Source organism: Ursus maritimus, unplaced genomic scaffold (genome assembly GCF_017311325.1).
Source record: "Ursus maritimus isolate PB19 unplaced genomic scaffold, ASM1731132v1 scaffold_34, whole genome shotgun sequence".
NCBI lineage: Eukaryota > Metazoa > Chordata > Mammalia > Carnivora > Ursidae > Ursus > Ursus maritimus.
The window spans coordinates 2,688,477-2,709,794 of NW_024426008.1; the positions used below are offsets into that span (position 1 = coordinate 2,688,477).

A 21,318-nucleotide genomic window follows, 5' to 3' on the forward strand; every position below is an offset into this window, starting at 1 on the left:
TGTATATACACAGACGTTGCTGTTGTTGTGTGTATATGTGTGTGTTGTGTATAAATGTGTGTACGTATGTGTGTGTTTCCGGAGATAACAGATTCTCTGGCCCTGAAGACCTGTTCTCTTGGCCCAGATCCCTGACCTGACCGATGCATGACTGGGACATGACTGTGTTTCCCGCAGAGTGGGGTGAGGACTGTCGTCTCCCTCACAGACAGGGACGCTGCGTCTGTGCTGGAGTCAGCAAACCCAGGGCCTTCCGGGCCAGGCCTCACTGGGGCTCGGACAACCCCCTTGGCTTTCGCAGCAATTTGATGCAATGGAAGTTTTATCCCTTTGCCTTTTTTTCTAGACATATTTTAATGTAACTGAAATCATGCAAAATGTACAATTGCATACACTGCTTTTTAAAAAACCTAACACTATGACCGCTGACTTTCAATGGTATTAGAAGCTCTTTGGAAACATCAGTGCTAACCACCCATACTTCAGGGTGTGGCCATGTCCCGATGCCCGTCCCTGTTCCCGACCCTGAGACACTGAAGCGTATTTCCCCATCATGAGTAAAGTTGGCATGAACATTTTTATGCACATTTTCTGTTTTTGTATTTTTGACTGAACATCGAACTCCTTTTTCTTTGGCTTCTGTCACAAGACAATTAAAATGCAAGGAGACAAACCTTTATTGCTGAGCACATCACATGTGTGTTGCTCTGGGTCTGGTTTTCTTTTTTCCTGGAGAAAACATTATTTTATTAGCCTTCGGACCAGTCTGTTAATACTTTATTTACTACAGATTTTGCTAATAACACAGCTTTGAGAATATCACTATTTGAGCACGAACGGAATGAAAATTCAATCTTTCCACCATCATGAGAGATGAAAATCATGAGTTAATATATAGTTTTTGATAGTTTTGAAAACTTCCCGCTTCAAAGCTCAGCATTGGTAATGCCGTATAAATATTAAAGATTATTTTTAAATCAGGAATGTCTATCCAGTTTTTTTAAAAATTTATAATCTTAACATACAATGTTATGTTAGTTTCAGGTGTGTAACATAGTAATTGGACAACTCTATACGTTATACAGTGTTCACCACCGTAAGCGTACTTCGCCTGTGACCGCACAATGCTATCACAGTATTATCGACTGTATTTCCCATGCTGTCCTTCCGTCCCTGTGATTTATTTATTTTATAACTGGAAGTTTGTCCCCCTCAATCTCCTTCATCTACTTCGCCCATCCCCACACCCCCCTGTTCAGTGGCAACAACTGGTTTGTTTTCTATTTTAGGAGTCTATTCCTGTTTTTTCTTTGTTCTTTTGTTTTGTTTTTGAGATTCCACGTAAACATGAAATCATGCGGTATTTACCTTTCTCTGTCTGACTTAATTTGTCTAGCATAATATCTGTAGGTCCATTGATCTTGTCACAAATGACAAGATCTTACTCCTGTTTATAGCTAAGTAACTAAGATTCCATTGCATATATATACACCAAACCATTCATCTATCATTGGACTTTTGGGCTGCTTCCATATCCTGGCGATTGTAAATAATGCTGCAAGACACATAGGGTGCATATAACTTTTCAAATTGGTGTTTTCATTCTCGTTGGGTAAATACTCATGGTGGAATGACTGGATTGTACGGTATTTCTATTTTTAACTTTTTGAGGAACATCCATACTGTTTTCCAGAGTGGTTCCACCAATTTCAATTCCACCCATAATGCTTGAGGGTTCCTTTTCTCCACATCCTCGCCAACACTTGTTTTTTCTTGTCTTTTCGATACTAGCCCTCTTGACAGGTATGAGGTGATATCTCATTGTGGTTTTGATTTGCATTTCCCTGATGAGGAGGGATGTGGAGCATATTTTTATGTGTTTGTTGGCCATCGGTATGTTTTCTTTGCAAAAATGTCTATTCAGGTCCTGTGTCCTTTTTTTATTCTGATTTTTTTTGATGTTGCGTTCTATTAGTTCATTATATATTTTGAGTATTAACTCCTTACCAGATATGCAATCTGCAAAGGTCTTCTCCCCATCAGTAGGTTGCCTTTTCATTTTGTTTATGGTTCCCTGCACTGTGCAAAAGCTTTTTACTTTGGTGTGGTCCCAGCAACTTATTTTTGCTTTTGTTTTTCTTGCCTGAGGAGACATATCCAGAAAATTGTTGCTAAGGCTGATATTCAAGAGATTACTGCCCTTGTGTTCTTTTAGAAGTTTTATGGTTTCACATGTCACGTTTGGGTCTTTCATCTGGAGTGTATTTTTGTATATGGTGTAAGAAAATGGTCCAGTTTTGTTCTTCTGCATGTAGCTGTCCAGTTTTCTTGACACAATTTATTGAAGAGACTGTCTTTTCTCCATTGTATATCTTGCCTTCTTTGCCCCACATTAATCGACTGTGTTAGTGTAAATTTATTTCTATGCTTTCTATCTGATTTCACCGATCTATGTGACTATTTTTGTGCCAGTAAAGTATTACTGTCATTACTATACATTTGTAGCGTATCTTGAAATCTGGGATTGTGATGCCTCCGGCTTTGTTCTTTCTCAAGATTGCTTTGGCTATGTAGGGTCTTTTGTGCTTCCATATAAATTTTACAATTGTTTCCTTTAGTTCTGTGAAAAATATCATTGGCATTTTGATAGGGATTGCATGTCCAGATTGCTTTGGGTACTATGAACATTTTAACAATATTAATTCTTCAATGCATGAACATGGTGTACCCTTCCACTAGATTGTGTTGTCTTCAACTTCTTTCATCAGTGTCTTAATAGTTTTCAGAGTACAGGTCTTTCACCTCCTTGGTTAAATTTATTCCTTGATATTTCATTTTCTTTTTTGGTACAGTTGTAAGTGGGATTGTTTCCTTAATTTCTTTTCTACTACTTCATTATTAGTGCACAGAAATGTCACAGATTTGTCTATATTAATTTTGTATCCTGTGACTTTACTGAATTTGTTTATTAGTTCCAATAGTTTTTGGGTGGGTTTTCTATATATAGTATCATGTCATTTGCAAATAGTGCAGTTTTATTTCTTCCTTACTGATTTTAATGCCTTCTATTTCTTTTTCTTATCTGATTGCTATGCCTAGGACTGCCAGTACAATGTTGCGTAAAGTGGCAAGATTGGACATTTTTGTCTTGTTCCGCATCTTAAAGGAAAATCTTTCAGTACTTAAACATTGAGTGTGATGTTAGCTGTGGGTGTGTCATCTACGGCCTTTACTATGATGGGGTATGTTCCCTCTAAACCTACTTTATTGAGTTTTTTTTTTTTTTTACAAGTACAAGCTGTAGAATTTTGTGACATGTCAAGTTTTTTCATCTACCGACTTACCTTAAATGCTCATTGAGAGGCGCTGGGGGGGCTCAGTCGGTTAAGCATCGGCCTTTGGCTCAGGTCATGATCCCAGGGTCCTGGGATGGAGCCCCACATGGGGCTCCCTGCTCAGTGGGGAGCCTGCTTCTCCCTCTCTCTCTGTCACTCCCCCTGCTTGTGCTCTCCTGCTCTCTCTCTCCAATAAATAAATAAATAAATAAATAAATAAATAAAGTCTTTTAAAAATGCTTATTGAATTAACAAACTCATTAATCAGTTTCTCGTGGTCAATGTTCTTCTTTGTCTGGTTTGAGGGTCTGATTTCTGTGCAGGCTCCCCTCACTGAAGACATTGCCTCACTACGGCTCTGGGCTCTTCTCTGTGTGAGGCTCCCCTGCATCCCAGCTCAGGTTCCCACTTGTCCAACCTCCTCGCATCCCTGCCCCTGGGAGCCCCCTGTCCAGCCTTGCCCACCTTGGCACTAGGAAACTACTGGGGGGCCTTATCAGTCAACACAGGCTGTAAATAGTGAGGACCTCACTAAAAACTCTTTCATGTTGAGAACACTCAGCCCCAGGGAAGACATGCAAAACAGGTTATCTTGTGGAATGTTCTGATTTGTGGCTTTATCTAATTGCTTTCTCCTGGTGGCATTTAATTTATTCCTCCACAAAGCAGAGAAACGTGGAATAAAAGCTTGATTAGATTTTCATTCATCATTTTGGCAAGAACATTATCCTGAAGATAAGAAATAAAAATAAATTTTACTGTCTCTGCCCCCAAAGGCTGTAGCTTAAAGCTGCAATCCAAAGAAAAGCAGCTTTTCATTTTACTGCTGCCTGAATCCTGAGAGTCCTACTGTGTGCCAGTGGTTCCCACACTTTGGGATGTTCATAGAATAGTAAGATTTCTTGAAGAACATGGGGGACTGACACTTTGTTTTGCAAAGTAAGGCCACTTAGAAACAGCAAAAACTGCCCAACACTATCACCAGTCATTACAAAAAAAAAAAATTTAAACAATTTTTTATAATGCCAAAAAAAAAATCCCAAAAAGAGGGAAAAAAAAGAAAAAAGGACAGAAAGAAAGTTAAAAAAAAATTAAGAAAGTTTTGAGTCTCAGAACAATGGACATTATTTCAATTGAGTAATTTAATCTTAGAAAAAAATCATCCATTAATCCTTATTTCTCAATTTTTCTAGAGTAATAACTAGTTCATTGTGGGCAATATGGCTTTAAAGTTATTGCTATTTTGATTGTCCAGAAGCATTTGCTGTGTTCTGTGTATAGAATTGGGGGGCAAGCCCCACAGGCCCCTTCCCATGAAATCTTTCTTGGCCCTGTGGATTCCATCCTCTGACACTGTAAAACTCACCCATGTTCCACAGGCAGGGTGTCACTTTGGGAAGCACCGTGATTCTGGCTGCTCTGGAAACATGGTCACAGATCTCAGCGTTAGGAGGAAAGCTGGAGTCACACACATGTGACCATGGTTTTGTCGTGAAACACAGGGGGAAGTGGTCTCTGCTCCAACAGACCCAGGGACAGAGAATGGGAAGAGCAGGTTTTAATTCATACGTGTGCTAACACTTGGACCTGAACTTCCCATCCCTGTCCTGCCTCCAGGTCAATATATAGAAACCCGGATTCCTCGTCCACAGTCACCATGTAAACATGTGTTAACACAGTTATGATGCTGCTTGCGGATTCCTTCGTCTCCTGAAAAAGAGCACAAGGAAGACAGATGAGCGTGAGTCGGGGCATCCTAGATGCCCACAGCTTCCCAGGAGTTTCTGGCATTTGGAAAGACACTATGTTTCCCTACAAAGCTTGAATTTCTATTGAAAGCCAGGAGCTCAAGAATCTGATTTTGCAAGTTAAATACTGAACATTTGACTCTTGTATTTTCATTTCTCCTTTACTACTCCTGACCTTCCCAAGGCAATGGATGCTTCTGGATGAATCAAGGGTGGGTTGCATATAAAAAGGTCAATAAAAAATGAACATAAACCCTCCAAAAATATCAACCTCATCATAGTTGAATTTGAGGGGCTGGGAGGAGAGGGGAGTGGGGAATTAGTGTTTCATGGGGACAGAGTTCAGTTTGAGATGAGGAACATTCTGGAGATGAATGGTGGTGACAGTTGCACAGCAATGTGAACGCACTAAATGAAAATGGTTAAAATGGTCAATTTTGTGATGTGTAATTTGCCATGGTGAAATGAAATTCAGCTTGCTTGCCAGTGAGCAGATGAGTGTGGGAAGCTGTCTCACCCCTTCCTGGAAAAAGAACAAGTTGGGCAAAATGGCAGTAGGTAGTCTCAGGAGGTCAGTGCTGACCCCTGGGAGACTACTGGGAGAGCAAGGCGTGTCCGGCTCCCTGGCTGTCGTGTGAGTGTGACCAGCTAGCCGGGAGCTTCTGCCACCCGCCTGTCTGGATCATGGGCTCTGAGCCGGCAGGCATGGAGTGGGCTGTGTATCTTATCTGCAGTGGCATATTCCCTGTCTGCCCCCTGGAAACGCTTGTGCACTGTGTGCACTGCCCCAGGGTGCCTGGAGGAGGGGGCTGTGGGGTCATGTTTCACCTGCATTCAACCAAAGCCCTGTGCTCCTGGGGTCGGGCTCTCCTCCCGATCATTGACAGCAAGCCCTGACCGTTCTAGCAACAGTATTTGGCACAGCCTGGATCGGATTTCTGCGCAACTGCTTGGATTCCTCTGAGCTCACCGAGCACTCCACTATGCAATTATGGGGCATCAAATGAGAACAGTTCCCCTTTGCAACAGGAGTGCACAAAACTCGGGTGGAGGGGAGTGGGGCGTAGGGAAGGAGTTCCCCAGCGAGGACGCAGGAACCCGAAGCTGAGCACACATGGCTGATGTGGAAAAAATGTCCTAACCCATTTGAGAGACTGTAGTATTTTCTTTTTTGTGTGTCTTAACCTTCATCCATGTTAGTGGCTGAGTAGGGTTAAAAGTTAAGTGAGTCCCCTGGAACTGAAGGATGAGCCTAAGGAGAAACTGTAAACGTCCATTCCCCAGTTTTCAGCAACCCTCTGCATTTCTTTCCAGTTCTGGGACCTAATTAGCCCCTTTCAGATTCAACAATGATTATGACCCTGCCCTTGGGAATAATTATTGTCCACACTGCCCAGAACTATCATATCCCTTTATTCTTCTTAAAATAAGTCTGACTGGGAGCCACCCTGCTGAATCTAGTCTCTTGCATTCTTCAGGGAGCCTCTCCCCATGGCTGTGCAAGGGTCCTGAGGTCTTATGAACAGTCTGTGTTTGTGGCCCTTGGTCATCCCAGAATCTGTGACCTGCTCCCCTCCTTACTAAAGCTGTGCCTGAGAATCTTCCAGAGCCCACCTTCTCTAGACCAGCCTTGCACAGCATGAGTGCTACTGCCCTCAGCTTTTGAGAAACCCTGCCCCTTTCCCAGGGTTGGGACATTCTTCTCCCCTTTTCCTCACACTCCATAGGCAATGGACACTTCATTCCTTGATGACAGCAACCTTATGGGAGGTTTTCAGATTGGACCCTGAGATTAGGAAACCCTATCTTCTCTCTTCAAAGCTTGGCCCTCAGGAACCTTGTGGACTCAGGAATTCAGTTTGCGATATCAAGCGCTGAATGGTAATTCTTTCCTCTTTGCATCTATTTAATTCTGATCTTCTTTAAGACAAGGAAGCCTCTGACTGTAGAGGGAACAAGTCCCTAGAAAAGGAACACAAAGGGGAAAAGAACACTAAGATTTTCATTAAGTATCAGTTCCCTTGTGTCACACATGACACAGGTCAGCAGGTGGCTACAGGACTCCCCTTGGCATCTGAAAGTCTCTCCTCCCTGAGCATCCCCCCAACCCCGGGACCTACCCTAGAAGAAACAAGTCAAGAGTGGTGGAGGGTGGACAGGGCCTTCTGCTGGGGAAGAGGGTGGTGGTTCCTGTAGAGAGAAGAAAGGACCTCCCCAGAAGTCAGTGCACAGTCGCAGATAAGGAAAAGCTTTCCAGAAACGTTTAAATAGACACAGAGGCAGAGGGTAGGGACTGTGCCTGGGGTATTGACCTTGGGGAGGACTTTGGGTGGGCCTGTAGTCCCTTGGACCGCAGTACAAAACATTAACTATTGTCCTGTGCAAGTCTCTTCCATTATCTTCACAGACAGCCAGTCTTCAACCCTGGGTCCAGCCCAACTCTGCAACTCGACGTGCTGCCTTGTCTGGAGTCACAGCTCCTGAGACCAGCTCCTGGCTCCCTGCTTACTGGCTAAGGAAGTTCCCAAACCTCTCTAAGCTTCAGTTCATTCATCAGTAAGATGAGATAAGGGCTATTATGGTGATCAAAGGCCATCAATCAAAGCGTAGTGTTCCTGAGTGAGCCAAAAATCCCAGTTGTCTATTGGTTTTAAGAAGGCACAAGGGAGCAGATTGGGATTTTGGATACTGTCTTTTTTTTTTTCCTCTAATTTTGCTTACCAGAACTTTGTAAAATCTTCATAATGATTAGTTTTTTTTAATTAAAAAGAAAAAGGAGTAACAGAAGAAATTGCTGAAAAACAATGGCCAAGATCCCTCTAAGAATCTTTAAAAACAGCCACTACCAAGTGGTTTCATGAAAGCTCTAATGGGAGGAGACCAGCCAGGGCAACGATGCATTACTGCCCCATCCCCAGGGACACAACATAAGGAACATGTGACATGATTGCTCACGAACCAGGTAACTGTTCCTCATGTTTGCTGGCAAGTCCCATTTGGCTGGACCAATTGGAGAGTGAATCCACTAGAAGTGGAGAAAGTTGTTTTTGACTTGCTCGTTATTTTTCCGAGAACATGCAAGAGAAGAGGGGGAAGAGCACCGGCTTCCCAGCTGGAATGCCCATGAGCAAGGCTCACTAAGGCGAGTCCAGGAGGCAACATTGCATTTTGCCTAAAAATCTCCCCACAGTGCATCACGCACATTTGGGGGTTCAACAATCAAGGAACCGCAGAGCAGAAAGCCATGATGATGGAAGCTGGTTTGGTTCAGAGACTCCAAGGTCACCTTTGTCCTTTACCCTCAACCCACACTGAGCACAGAGCCCCTGTGAGAGCATGTTGGAATGGCTCCAGCTGAGAGTCGTGGCCTTGTGACCCTAATCCTCTGTCCATCTCTGCTGACTGCTATGACCTCAGGTGCTCTTCCCTCACCAAACCTCAAGGGCTTGTCCTGTGTCCTATTATTTCTGGATTGTCTGACAGTTCTAAAATCTTCAATAACATATCTGAAGATAGGATCCCAACAAGGGTGTTTTGATGATAAGGGCCCTCTTAAATTCCAGAACGTCATTAAGAATAATAGTAGCAGCTTCATGCTAGAGATTATATGCTGACCACCATGTAATTTATCCTCTATAATCTTTGCAATACTTTCAGAAGTAATCATATTAAAGCCAAAATGTTACTTCAGCTGAGTACCCAAGCTGGTTAACACAGGACCTAATTGCACTTTCAACCTACCCCACAAAGGTAATATTAACCTGTCAGCCAGGAAGTTTTCAATCTGGTCCAATGAGTCTGGCACTTGGGTCCTCTGATCGCTCAAAGAGGTGAAGTAGAAACCTTGCTATGTCCCCTAGAAAGAGGCATTGCCAAGAAGAATCTTTTTTTTTTAAGATTTTATTTATTTATTTATTCGACAAAGATAGAGACAGCCAGTGAGAGAGGGAACACAAGGAGGGGGAGTGGGAGAGGAAGAAGCAGACTCATAGCGGAGGAGCCTGATGTGGGACTCGATCCCATAACGCCGGGATCACGCCCTGAGCCGAAGGCAGATGCTTAACTGCTGTGCCACCCAGGCGCCCAGGAAGAATCTTTTGCTTTGGCTAATAACGCTCTGGTCTCCACCTTCTTCTATAAAAACCTCCCGTGTTGTACATCTCCTGGGAGCACCTCTCTACCTGCTCCATGGCCCCTGCCTGATTCATGAAACATTTCATAAAGCCACTTAGATCTCCAAATTTACTTGGTTGAATTTTATTATTTACCAGGATGAAGGATTTCTCTGTCCTTTAAGATCCTTCAAGTTGAACTAAGAATCTAATAGATCCGAGGCAGTTTACAGGAGAAAATCAAATTTAATTTCCTACGTACAGGGAATCCGTGTAGGCATGAAATTGTAAAGACAGGCAGGCAACACAGGGCTCACAGGACATCCAGAAGGGGATGGGCTGGGGATACAAAGAGGAGGGAGACTGTTAGCAGGCAGGGGAGAGGAGATGTTTGGAAAGCAAAGGTTGTCCTGTTGTGCAGGTTAGTTTCTCAGGTAAGGAGGAATTTGTGAATGCCGTCTTCCTGCTAAGGCAGGCAGGGGAGGGACAGGGAAAGAGTTTTTCCTGAATCAGCTGGGTTTTGGTTGCTTTTAACTCAAAAACAATCTTTATGCCAAAGTGGCCCATCTTGGGGCACCTGCCCTTGGCCCCTACACAGTTAAAAAATCTACTCCAAAATTTGATATTTAATCTACTTGTATTAACAATTATGTGCAGATTACTTACAAAAACTTTATTAAGCATTAGACAAAGTCAATTTTATCTTTAGCTATTATGTTTTTCTTATTGATGATAGAGCTTATAAGAGATAATTTATTTGGCTAGTAAACTCAGGTAGAATAAAAGTCTTTATGCTTACCGTTGATAACTCTAAAGACGTGTTTGTGTTAGTTAAGCCATCAGTCTTAAAGTAGCATTTATATCATATAATTTTCTAGATCATGTGAACTTGAAAAGCACTTGGGTTAGTTTCTCCCTTTTGGAGTTTTAGAATGCCCAATGCTTACAGTCACTCGCCTTCAAACCAACTAAATAGAGGTCTTCCACAAATTAATTTTGGCAATGTCATCCGAAGGTAGAAGCATTTACAACACGTCTACAGATGCCCATGACCATACAGAGAGTTGCAGATGTTATAGCTTCTATTGTAAAATTACTGTCATGAATAGGCACAAAACTTCCTAGTTTGGGGGCACCTCCTGGCTCAGTTGGTAGAGCATGTGGCTCTCGATCTCGGGGTTGTTGGTTCCAGCCCCATGATGGGTATAGAGATTACTTAAAAAATAAAAGCTTAAAAAAACCAACTTTTAAGTTTGGATCTGTTTTTATTTCTCTGGTAGATGGAATAACTTAAGGTTATTGGTCTAGAGGGCTAAAGATATTTTTTTTAAAGATTTTATTTATTTATTCGACAGAGATAGAGACAGCCAGCGAGAGGGGACACAGCAGGGGGAGTGGGAGAGGAAGAAGCAGGCTCATAGCGGAGGAGCCTGATATGGGGCTTGATCCCATAACACCAGGATCACGCCCTGAGCTGAAGGCAGGCGCTTAACCGCTGTGCCACCCAGGTGCCCCAAGATATTTTTTTTTTTTTAAAGATTTTATTTATTTATTTAACAGAGAGACAGCCAGCGAGAGAGGGAACACAGCAGGGGGAGTGGGAGAGGAAGAAGCAGGCTCATAGCGGAGGAGCCCGATGTGGGACTCGATCCCGGTACGCCGGGATCACGCCCTGAGCCGAAGGCAGACGCTTTAACGACTGCGCTACCCAGGCGCCCCGATATTTTTGTTTTTAATATTTGTGGAGAAGACACTTAAAATTTGTATTTCTTGTTGACAAATCAAGTTTTATTTTTATTAAGATTTTTTATTTATTTGACACAGAGAGAGAGAGAGGGAGAGAGCAAGCATAAGCAGGGGGAGCTGCAGGCAGGGGAGAATCAGGCTCCCCACTGAGCAAGGAGCCCAATGTGGGGCTCAATGCAGACTCTATCCCAGGATGCTGAGATCATGACCTGAGCCACAGGCAGCCGCTTAACCAACTGAGCCACCCAGGCACCCCAGCAAATCAAGTTTTAAGTGCCTTGCCTTCCATGTTTGGTTGGTACGAATAATCTCCCTGGAATTGTGAAGAGATGAGCAACATAAGGGGTTCCTGGGGAAGATGAGCAGAACACTGAATGTTTATATTTTGAAGGCACAAGAAAAAATACAAGCACTTTCTAGAAAGACTTTTATAATACTTATAAGCCTATTGAGATAAATAATGGAGGTTTGGGGGTTGGTAAAAAAGATTGGTGTTCTTTGAATTGTTTTTGGAACCACACCTTGTGTGCTGTAAAGGCTAGATTTGTAAAACAAGGACACCGGTTTTTAGTTTATCAAAGAATGGACTTGTTTCTTTAATAATATCAAAGGACTGATGCGCCCATCCACCTGTGAGAAAGTCTTCCTCTGAGTAAATTTTGCTTAACAGAAAAGGCCTAAAAAGTAAAAAAAGAAAGAAAATTAAAAACTAAAAAATTCAATCAGGCTCTGATTATCAGCTTTTCATTTGGCCAAATTTTTTAGTATGAGTCATTAAAATTCTAAAACTATATTGTCAGATCTTAGCCAGGAAAAACAGTAACACTTTATGGCAATATTACACAACATCATGGTCCCAAAAGACATCCTTCAAGAGGGTGTAAACGGTGCAACTTTTACAAGACCTAGAGCGACTCCCAAAGATTGCCCAAGAGAGAGCCGAGGCAGCTGGAAAGCCAAGCCACGTTCTTACGATGTAAAACCAGAGAGACCAGAGGAAATAGTAATTCCAGGAAAAAAAGGATCCATAACCAATGGGTCTGGACTTGGAAAGGAAGATAATGTGAATTCTTATCTCCCTCTCTCACCTGGACTCAGGAGGAGTTGATTTAAAAATGAGGCAATCAAACAAACTCTGGGGACCCTGCCCAGGTTGGAGAAATGTTTTCCTGTGGCCCTCAGTTCAGTCCTTGGTCAAGGATGCCAGGCATCTGGGGAGGATCCCCTGTCCCCTCAGGTGGTTTCCTGTGAAAAGGTGAGTGTCTCTGCAGGTGGAAAGGCACATGAGGTGGGAAAGTAGCAGACGGAGCGCTCAGGGAAGGGACGATGGAGGAGCCCTAGGAGACAAGTCAATCGTACAGTCTTGTGTCTCAGGTAACTCTCCTGTTTTTAATTGTTCAGTAGCCTTTTGTAATGAACCTTTCAATGTGACTATTCTGGAATCTTGAAGCCTTTTGGAGGCTTCTGCATTTGAATTAAAGTAGGCATCCCATTCTGTGTATTTAGATTGGGAACCCTGACTGGGGTTCTTAAACGAACAATCCTGTCTAACTAGAATGTTCCCCTTAATGGCCACTGTAACTCTAGGTTATTTTTTAATTATTCTTTTCCATCTTTCTAGATATGCTTACCTTCTGTGATTACAATTCTCAGACTTAAATAAGCACGTGTACAGTAGGTATTGCACTTGACTATATATCCACCCAGCTAAGGCTTCGGGTTTCTAGGAGCCCGACTCATATTTAGAAGGGAGGGGCCACAGGGTTGGGGACTGGGTGTCAAGTCACAGGGTACCTAGTGGCAGGAAGATTTTCTTGACGCTGGTGGGGGACCTAGTTTCCATGCAACCTGCTCCGTGACCAACTTATCCTGTTATGGGAGACTCCTTGAGGTGGCAGGCCATCTAACAGCCTTTAAATGCTGGAATCGTGCCAGCCAACTTTTGTGGCTTTCTGGCCTCTGAGACCCTGCTAGCAATAGGCTCCATGTACATGAAACCAGACAAACTAGCATGTGCCTTCAAGTGGCAGCAGAGCTGCGTCCTGCCCCTGGGAAGGCCCTGTGAGCGCCAGCACCCTGTCTGGGGCCCGTGGAGTTCTTCCTCACAGCCCTCACAAGAAGCAGTATGACATGAGCCCTGCTCTGCGCTAATGCCTGACATGTGTTAGTGCATTCAGTCTCACAGAATCCTCTGAGGAAAATCTCATCACTGCCCACGTCCTCCATGAGGAAACTGAGGCTGAGGGCCCTGGGGAGCCTGCCAGGGGGCCCCCAGCCGAGAGCTGCAGAATGCCCCTCCCAGCCCTGCCCTGACTCCCAGCCCCTGCGCGGAATCCCTTGGACACCGCCCTCCCCGAGCAGAGAAGGGCTGGAGACGAGGTGTGAGCAGGATCACTGGGGGGTCTCACAGGTGTAGGTCCGGAGAAGGGGGCATGACCCACTGTCTAGAAGTGTGGAATCGTGTTTCTAAGGAGAGCAAAACTGTTCAGAGGGCAAATTCATGGTCTTGTGATGAACAATTTTTTTTTTGTTTGAAATAGCTGTTTTTCTTAACTTTGTGAAATTAAATCTCAAGAAAAGCACATTGGATACTGAGGAACATAATAATCCATAATGCAGAGAGTGGGGAGGAAGAAGCAATTTCTACATTTCACCTTTCCTTGTTTTATTAAACCCTATTTTTCTGGAAATAAAACATTTCTGTTGGCTTTGAGAAAAGCGTGAGAGGGAGGAAGAATCCCTGTCTAATGGAGAGAGGAAAGGAGAATTACAGGGGTGTCTGGGTGGCGCAGGCATTAAGCATCTGCCTTCGGCTCAGGGCGTGATCCCGGCGTTCTGCGATCGAGCCCCACGTCAGGCTCCTCCGCTAGGAGCCTGCTTCTTCCTCTCCCACTCCCCCTGCTTGTGTTCCCTCTCTCGCTGGCTGTCTCTATCTCTGTCAAATAAATAAAATAAAATCTTTAAAAAAAAAAAAAGGAGAATTGCAGAGCACCATGCCTTCCTCGCACACTCCTCCGTGTGTCCCCCTTCCTTCCAGGAATTTGGGCAAGTGCTGGGGATTGCCAGTCCATTCCAGATTTGCCCAAAACCCAGAGGTAACCCATCCTGAAACAGCGCTAATAAATCTGTGGGCTTGGTTTCCTCCACTTGCCCCCACCTTTACCTGGAATAATCAGGGACCACTAGACTAGATTATGGTGTTCTCAATCCTCAGAGAAATTTTAGCCCATAATTCTAGGACAGAAGGACATGCAGGCTGAGGCCGCAAACGCACTTGGGGCTCCCTGTGACTTCTATTCATGAACCACCTGCCAGCACATGAATTCAGGGTAATTAATTGATGTGGGTCCCCAGAGAAGCTATGGACCTCCCCTCAGCACTGTCCCTGGTCCCCCAGCTTCCCTTCTTCCAGGTCAACTGACTCACTCACCACTTGTCCAGGTGCCTTGTCACCTGCCAGTAGGCCCAGGGTCAGAAGTTCTGCACACAGACAGGGAGAGTCAATCATAGTGTAGGCACACGGGGGGCTGGGGCTGGCCCTGGAAAAACCTTCCATGCAAAGCCTGGGACCCTCACCCAACCTGGGAGACCCGTAGACCTGCACCTGTGACTAGGTCAGTGTAGCTGCAGCTGCCACAGGTGAGGCCAAGGCCGGTCCCGAGAGGCAGAGCCATTCCCCCAAACCAGCTTGGCCACCACCTTTTGGGTCGAGGTTCAGGGCTGGCTGGAAGTGCTGCCCTTGGGCCTGGCCCCATCATACACCCCACCTGCCAGGCTACAAGATGGTGGTGCCACGCGCTCCTGTTCACATGCCCCGGAAGCTGCAGGCGGGATGCAGGGCGGGGAACAAGGCTGCAAGTCCCCTGCACATCCCACACCCTCAGCCTTCCTCCACAGTCCCTGGAGGATAAATTCTATATTTGTATTCCACCTTAGTGGCTCTAACATCACGGAAGAAACAAGGATGGCTCTTTCATACAGTTTGGTTTAATCAGAAACTCATGTGTTTTCCTTTCCTAAGTTTTGGAACATGCATCCTTCTCTCTTCCTGGCTGCCCTTTGCCTGGGAATGGCCTCAGCGGCTTCACGACTTGATCAGAGCTTAGATGTGCACTGGTCCCACTGGAAGGCGGCACATGGGAAACTGTATGACAAGGTTGGTAACATCTGAGCTGTCCAGTGAGCCCCCCGGGGAATGTTCTATGCTGGTGGGAGTTCCCAGCAGAGAGTAGCTTCCTGAGGCTGCTCTGACCAAGGTAGTAACAGTGCACCGTGACCGCACATGATGTGGGCATATGTCCTGTGTGGTCGCTGGAGAACAGCTCCCAGAGCACCAGCCCATCCCTGGTCAAGTTTCTCCTCCTCTCTGTCAGTACATGCACTTGGTGCAGGTGAGTTGGCTTTACATAAAAGTAAACGATAGTTTGTTTTTCTGCAGAACAAAGGACAGAGGAGAGCAGTGTGGGAGAAGAATATGAAAATGATTGACCAGCACAATGAGGAATACAGCCAAGGGCAACACAGCTTCATGCTGGCAATGAACGCCTTTGGTGACCTGGTGAGTGTGGCGTGGATTACTGAACCTTTGTGCTTCCTCTCCCCGTTACTTTACAAAAAAAATCTCCTGCTTGTCAGCATTCTATTTGCTTTTCTTTGAAGACCAGTGAAGAACTCAGGCAGGTGATGAATGTCTTCAAATGTGGAAGCATGAGGAGGGGAGCGTGATCCAAGCACCTCTCTTTGCTGAGACCCCCTCATCTGTGGACTGGAGGGAGAAAGACTACGTAACCCCTGTGAAGGATCAGGTGAGACAGGATTCAGCAGGTCACCCTCAGGAGTAAAGGTGAAAGGAATCCGTGTCTTTGCTATGGTCGGCTGAGAAACATGTATAGGTTCTCTATGTTTTAAAAAAGTTTTCAGATGTGTGCACTGTTGTCAAATCTTGCTATTGCTTTTGTAGACTGAGAGCTTTTTAATTTGGTTTCAGGGTTTTCGTGGCTTGTGTTGGTTGGGCTTTTCATGCAACAGGTGCCCTTGAAGGACAGATGTTCTGGAAAACTGGCAGACGTTGTTGCACGGAGTGAGCAGAACCTGGTGGACTGCTGTCTGTCTAAAGGCCATGAGGGCCGCCGTGGTGGCCTGATCAACTATGCCTTCCAGTATGGGAAGGACAGCAGAAGCCTGGACTCGGAGCAATCCGATCCGTACCATGCACTGGTCAACGGAGCTCCTTCTCTTATCAAAGTTGAACATTTTCAGGGGAACGACATAACATACTTACTACTCACAGTTTAGATTGTAGTCTTTGTATCTGCAAACTTTGAGAACTGTCATTAAGAGGTATTAGCCTTGCACAGTTCTCTGCTTAGATCATTACCACGTGGCTGTTCCCACATCTACAATACGCGCTGATATGCGGACTGTCCTATATATGGTACCAATGTCTCCAGATGGAAACATTTCTCAGAGACAGGTAGACCAAGAATTTTTTATTTAAATAGAAGCCTGTGAGGGGAGGGGAGTTAAGGTGGCAGAGGAGTAGGGGGACTCTAAGTTTGTCTCATCTCTCGAATACAACTAGTTAGTTATATTATTCTGAAGACCCAAGAACTCAATCGGAGATCTGAGAAGACAAATGATGCAGGTCTACAGGCAGAAAAGCGACCACTGTTTGCAAGGTAGGAGGCTCGGAGACACAGACACGAATCCAGGGTGGTATATATCAGAGAATATGGCGGAGGGGAGGGAGCCGGCTTAAGGAGGCTACCGCAAGGTATTATAAGTAGCAGAGTCCCAAATCGGAACTCAGGAGAGACCCATGTCAAGATGAAGACAGTAGCTAAGGGACCCAACGTTGCCCAAAGGTAGGGTAAGGAGGACTGGACAGTTGCTCCCCCTTGATGGTAGATGGGGTCATATCTGGCAGCCTGCAGTGGGGGCAGGAGAAGAAAGATAGCTAGTGTACACAGACATTCTAGACGCCAGGATCTAGATGAAGACGGAGATAGGGCAATGGCTAGAGGGAAGTCTTGTGATCTAGAAAGTATTTTTTCTTATTTCTTTAGGCCAAAAAGTTCCACCTGTTATTAGAAGCCAGTGAAGCCAGTGGGGAAGGAGTGGTTCTCTTCAAGCCCCAGCGCAGAGCCCAGAGGCCACGGAGAGTGTGCTAGGCTGCGTGGGGGCTGCAGGACCACAGCTCAGAGGAAGGACAGCCTCTGGGCAGGGAGAAATCAGCAGGACAGAGCTCTGGTTTCATACACAGAAAATGTGGCCCTTTTGGTGACCGAATGAAGCTGTTTCAGAAGCTTCAATGGTGAAGACTAAAGATTTTAGCAAAAAACCTTCTACTTTTCTGAAGATTTTTAAGAACTCATGCTTTAGAGTTGTGGTTCCCAAACTAGCATGCCTCAGACTCATCTGGAAGCTTTCTGGAGGCCCAGAGTTTCCAACTCCATAGGCCTGGTTGGGGGAGCGGTGGGGGGACGAGTGTTTGTCCTTCTAACAAGGTCCCAGGGGATGCTGATGCTGCTGGTCCACTTTGAGAGTGTGCTCCAGGGCCTGGTTCTCAGAATCCATATGTGGCCAGGAATTAGAAATAAGCCCAATTTATTGAACCCATCCAAGTCAAATAAAAATGTAATTAGTTGCAAAAAAAAGCTATTAGAAACCATGCAAGACTGTGAAAATAAAGAAAAATTATTAGAGGGAACATGACACTTTTAAAGAAGGGTAACGTTTGGTTTTACAGCGAAGTTGCTAGGATATTACTCACAAAGGGCAGACTGGCCCCATATTCCGTGACAATGTTGAGAAGGACATTGATCTGAGCCCTCTTTACATAATCACAGTGTCTCTTCATAATTTTAATGGTATTTCCTTCACCTCCACCACTTTGCAATTCTCTGGAGTTTTCTGCTCAGCAGGGAATCTCCAGGTGATATTTCTGGACTGGCCTTTTAGCCAAAATCCACTGGCATCTAGAGAGAACAGAGCATCTAATTAAACAGCAGAGGTATCAGTCCTAGAAAACAGAGAGTGGGGAATCGAATGGCTCTGAAGCAGCGAGGCCAACAGTTTGTATTTAACCCTTGCACACTGAGCTCCACGCTCCTTGGAAAGTGAGCTACGGGAAAGTGAGTTTGGAGCCGCAACTTGTCACATTCGTCATAGCTATTTGTCATGGTCTGTGGAGCTGAATCCACCTGGACCTTCTGATTTGAAAAGAGTTGATTGGAGTCTGCCCATTCACCTCCTTCCGAGCTCCTGTCCCATCTGCCGTCCACAGTGATGTTAGGGTCCAGAGCCAGCCCCAGGGTTGTCCGGAATTCTCCCTCATCCCTGAAGGCTTTGCTGTGAAGTCAGAACCCCAGATGAAGGTCGGGGAAAGAATGAAGAATGCCTCCTCTCCTCCCCCCGACCCCAACTCAGCTCCTCACAGCTGAGCCTAGAAGTTTGCTACTCGTTTTTTCCAAATCAATCAGATTTGATTCACTTTCCTTTTAGAGCACAGATCATTTCTGTCGCAGGGCTAAATTTCACACATGCGGGTGGGGGGCAGCCTGCTTCTGAGCCCTCTGTCCTGGTCTGTGCACTCTGGGTGAGGGGCTGGGGGGAGAGGCGGTGACATGCAGAGCCCGTGCCCCTCTGGCTGGGGCAGCCACTCTCTCCCCCAACCAGCCTCAGGCAGCAACGTGACCCCAGTGTGGCCAGAGTCTCAATTTCAAACAAGAAGCCAAATATCCAACCATGTGGGGGAAAACTATTGAGTTTTGAATGTTGGCAGCCAATCCAATTTTCTTCCCCCCTCCCCCCCACACATGATATCTCTGAGCCCCGGGTTACTTCTCTCTGAAGTGGGTTATGACACAACCTCACAACATTGTAAGAATCCGGTGAGATGATACGTGTGCAGGACCCGAACCCTGGTCAGCCGCCTCCGCAGGAGACCCACTGCGTCTCTGTGCTGACTGCTGCTGGGGCGGCTCCTTTGGTCCAGAGCAGACGTCCTCCTGACAGAACCTTCTGTCACTGACCAAGTCTCTCTAAGCAAGGGCTGTAGTTCACTGCTACACACCGTCTCAGGTGTGGATAATCCCGCCCCCCACCCAGGCATGTTTTATCAAGAATCTGCTTCCAGAATCTTCAAGTTGGGGGAAATTGACCAGAAGGAAGATGAATGGAGACAAAACTTCTGAAGGGGGGTGAGGGTTGAGCGGCAAATAACATTTCTCCCTCCCGGGAGCCATGTGTCACTTGATGTGTGGCTGGTTCAGTATAACTCCTGAGTTCCTGGGGCATAGTCTTCTTCATATTCATGAGGACTTAGAAAAATTCCTATCACAGATCTAAACAGATTTCCTTGTTTCTCTTACTTTGTCAATCTGTCACATACACACACGCGCGTGAGCGCGCCTGCGCGCGCGCGCGCGCGCACACACACACACACACACACACACACACACACACACACACACGTCTTATTCCCCGCCCCCCAGCCCCAGTGGTTCAGACTGGACAGACCTTAAAATACAGCAGGGGAGAGCTGGCTCCCTCTAGCGGGGATACCCTGAACTGCAGGGGAATTTCACTGAATTAGAAACACTGGCCTGGTCCATATGCAGAGGCTGAACCTAATCCTTAAATCTGGAAAACCACGGCCTTCAGAGAAGGTGCAGCCCATCGTACATCTCTAAACTGAGCCAGAATTACAGAAGACAATGGAACACGTGTGCGTGAAAATGCCTTTAGTCGGACGGAGTTCTAAGTGTCATCACTGAGCCCTGGCTGAAGAACCAGGCACGTCATGAATTCCCAGCTGTGTGACACTGGGCAGCCCATGGGTCCCTCAAGGCTTCAGTAAAATGGTGGAGAAAATACCCTATAGGCTGTCGTGTGGATTCAATGAGGCGTCACACATACCATATTTTGTCCTCTTCCTGGCACACTCCAGGGCTCAGTAAGTATTAGCAATATGTGTGAGCAACGCTATGGTCATAAATCTACTTCGGTTATTATTTCTTCCCCAAGGATCAATTCTTCTCCTGTGCTCAGAAAAAATAAGTGGAAAGGGGCATGTTAATCTCAGTCGACTGTCCCCCAACCCAGACAAATGTTTCCCAGACATCCTTCCTCACGGAGAGAGGGATCGCTTAGCAACACGAACTATAATACCATTGTTTTCAACGTGGGGGACAGATATGACAGGATTGTAAAATGAACAGAAGTGAATCTCACCCATAAAATTGAAACTGCTAAGGAAAATCTTTGACACGCGATATCCTTATTTTCCCAAAATGGAATTCTCTCACTCGGGGGGGATTCCGGAGAAACAACATCCCAGATGGCAGAATTTCCTCATGCTCACTGCACGTGGCTCTCCCTGGGGAGGGACAGGCACCCTCAGTTTTGGTTGTGAATTCATACATAACCCTGTCTGCAGAAGGAGGGGGAAAACAGCAAAGTCTCCCTCCCAAAGAGGCTCCATGTGAGTGGGCCGTCCCATCCTGAAACCTCATTTAGGAGCATTCCAAAACCACCAACCAACGCTGAGATGTGCAGGGACGGGGCAGGCGCGGGAACCCAGTTTGCTGCTCCCTGCTCTCAAGGTACTGCGTGTGCCCAGCTTCTTTCCAGCTTCTTTTTTCCAAGAAGAAAGGCTAAGGGGAAGGGCCCATCCTGGGGCCAATACTGGATCCTTGCAACCTGGAACCTGCGCTCGTCCAAGCTCGTTGTGTCTCCAAGGGCTGAGTCCACCCCCTCCCCCCGCCCCCAGCTCCCTCAAGGAGAACACGGCACCATTCTGGGATTTGCACATTTGCAATTTGGACCTTTGTGACTGTGACCGTGATTTCAGTGAGGCCCTGTCCTTGCTACTGCTGGGCCATCTGCGAGTGCAGGCCAAGAAGAGGGTGGACACAGGGCCCACAGCTGGGCTGACTACACCGAAAGTCACCACGGCATCAGGATCCGGTCAACAGGAGCCAAGCAACCAACACAAAGCCACCACTCACCCTAGACCTTGACACGAGACGCACAAAAGCAAGCACCGAACGGAGAGCCGGGGGCCGGGGTGCAGGCGCCTACCTGCCGGCTTGGACGCCAGCGGTGAGGGCGGGAACCGGGTGGAGTTGGTGGAGGAGAGTCTGGGCCGGCGTCTCCTGCAGAAGCTTCTCAGCAGCCCACACTTGAAAGATGCCACCAGCGTGGTCTTCCCAGAGCCCAAAGGGCTGAACAGCTTCACTTGGATTCTGGATTGCAGGGTCTGCGTGGGTCACAGCTGCTGGAGGAGGCGTGTTCGCTGCGTATCCTGAACGCAGATGAAAGAGGGTGTGTTCCTCGCAGGGAGAGAGCAGGCCCTGAGCAAGCTGCCGATGCTCG

The 21,318-nt window shown here is 46.1% G+C and overlaps 1 pseudogene; it reads left to right on the top strand.

The window, feature by feature from the left end:
- Nucleotides 1-14,971: 14,971 nt before the first annotated feature.
- LOC103682228 lies at nucleotides 14,972-20,963 on the top strand (annotated as a pseudogene).
- Nucleotides 20,964-21,318: the final 355 nt, after the last annotated feature.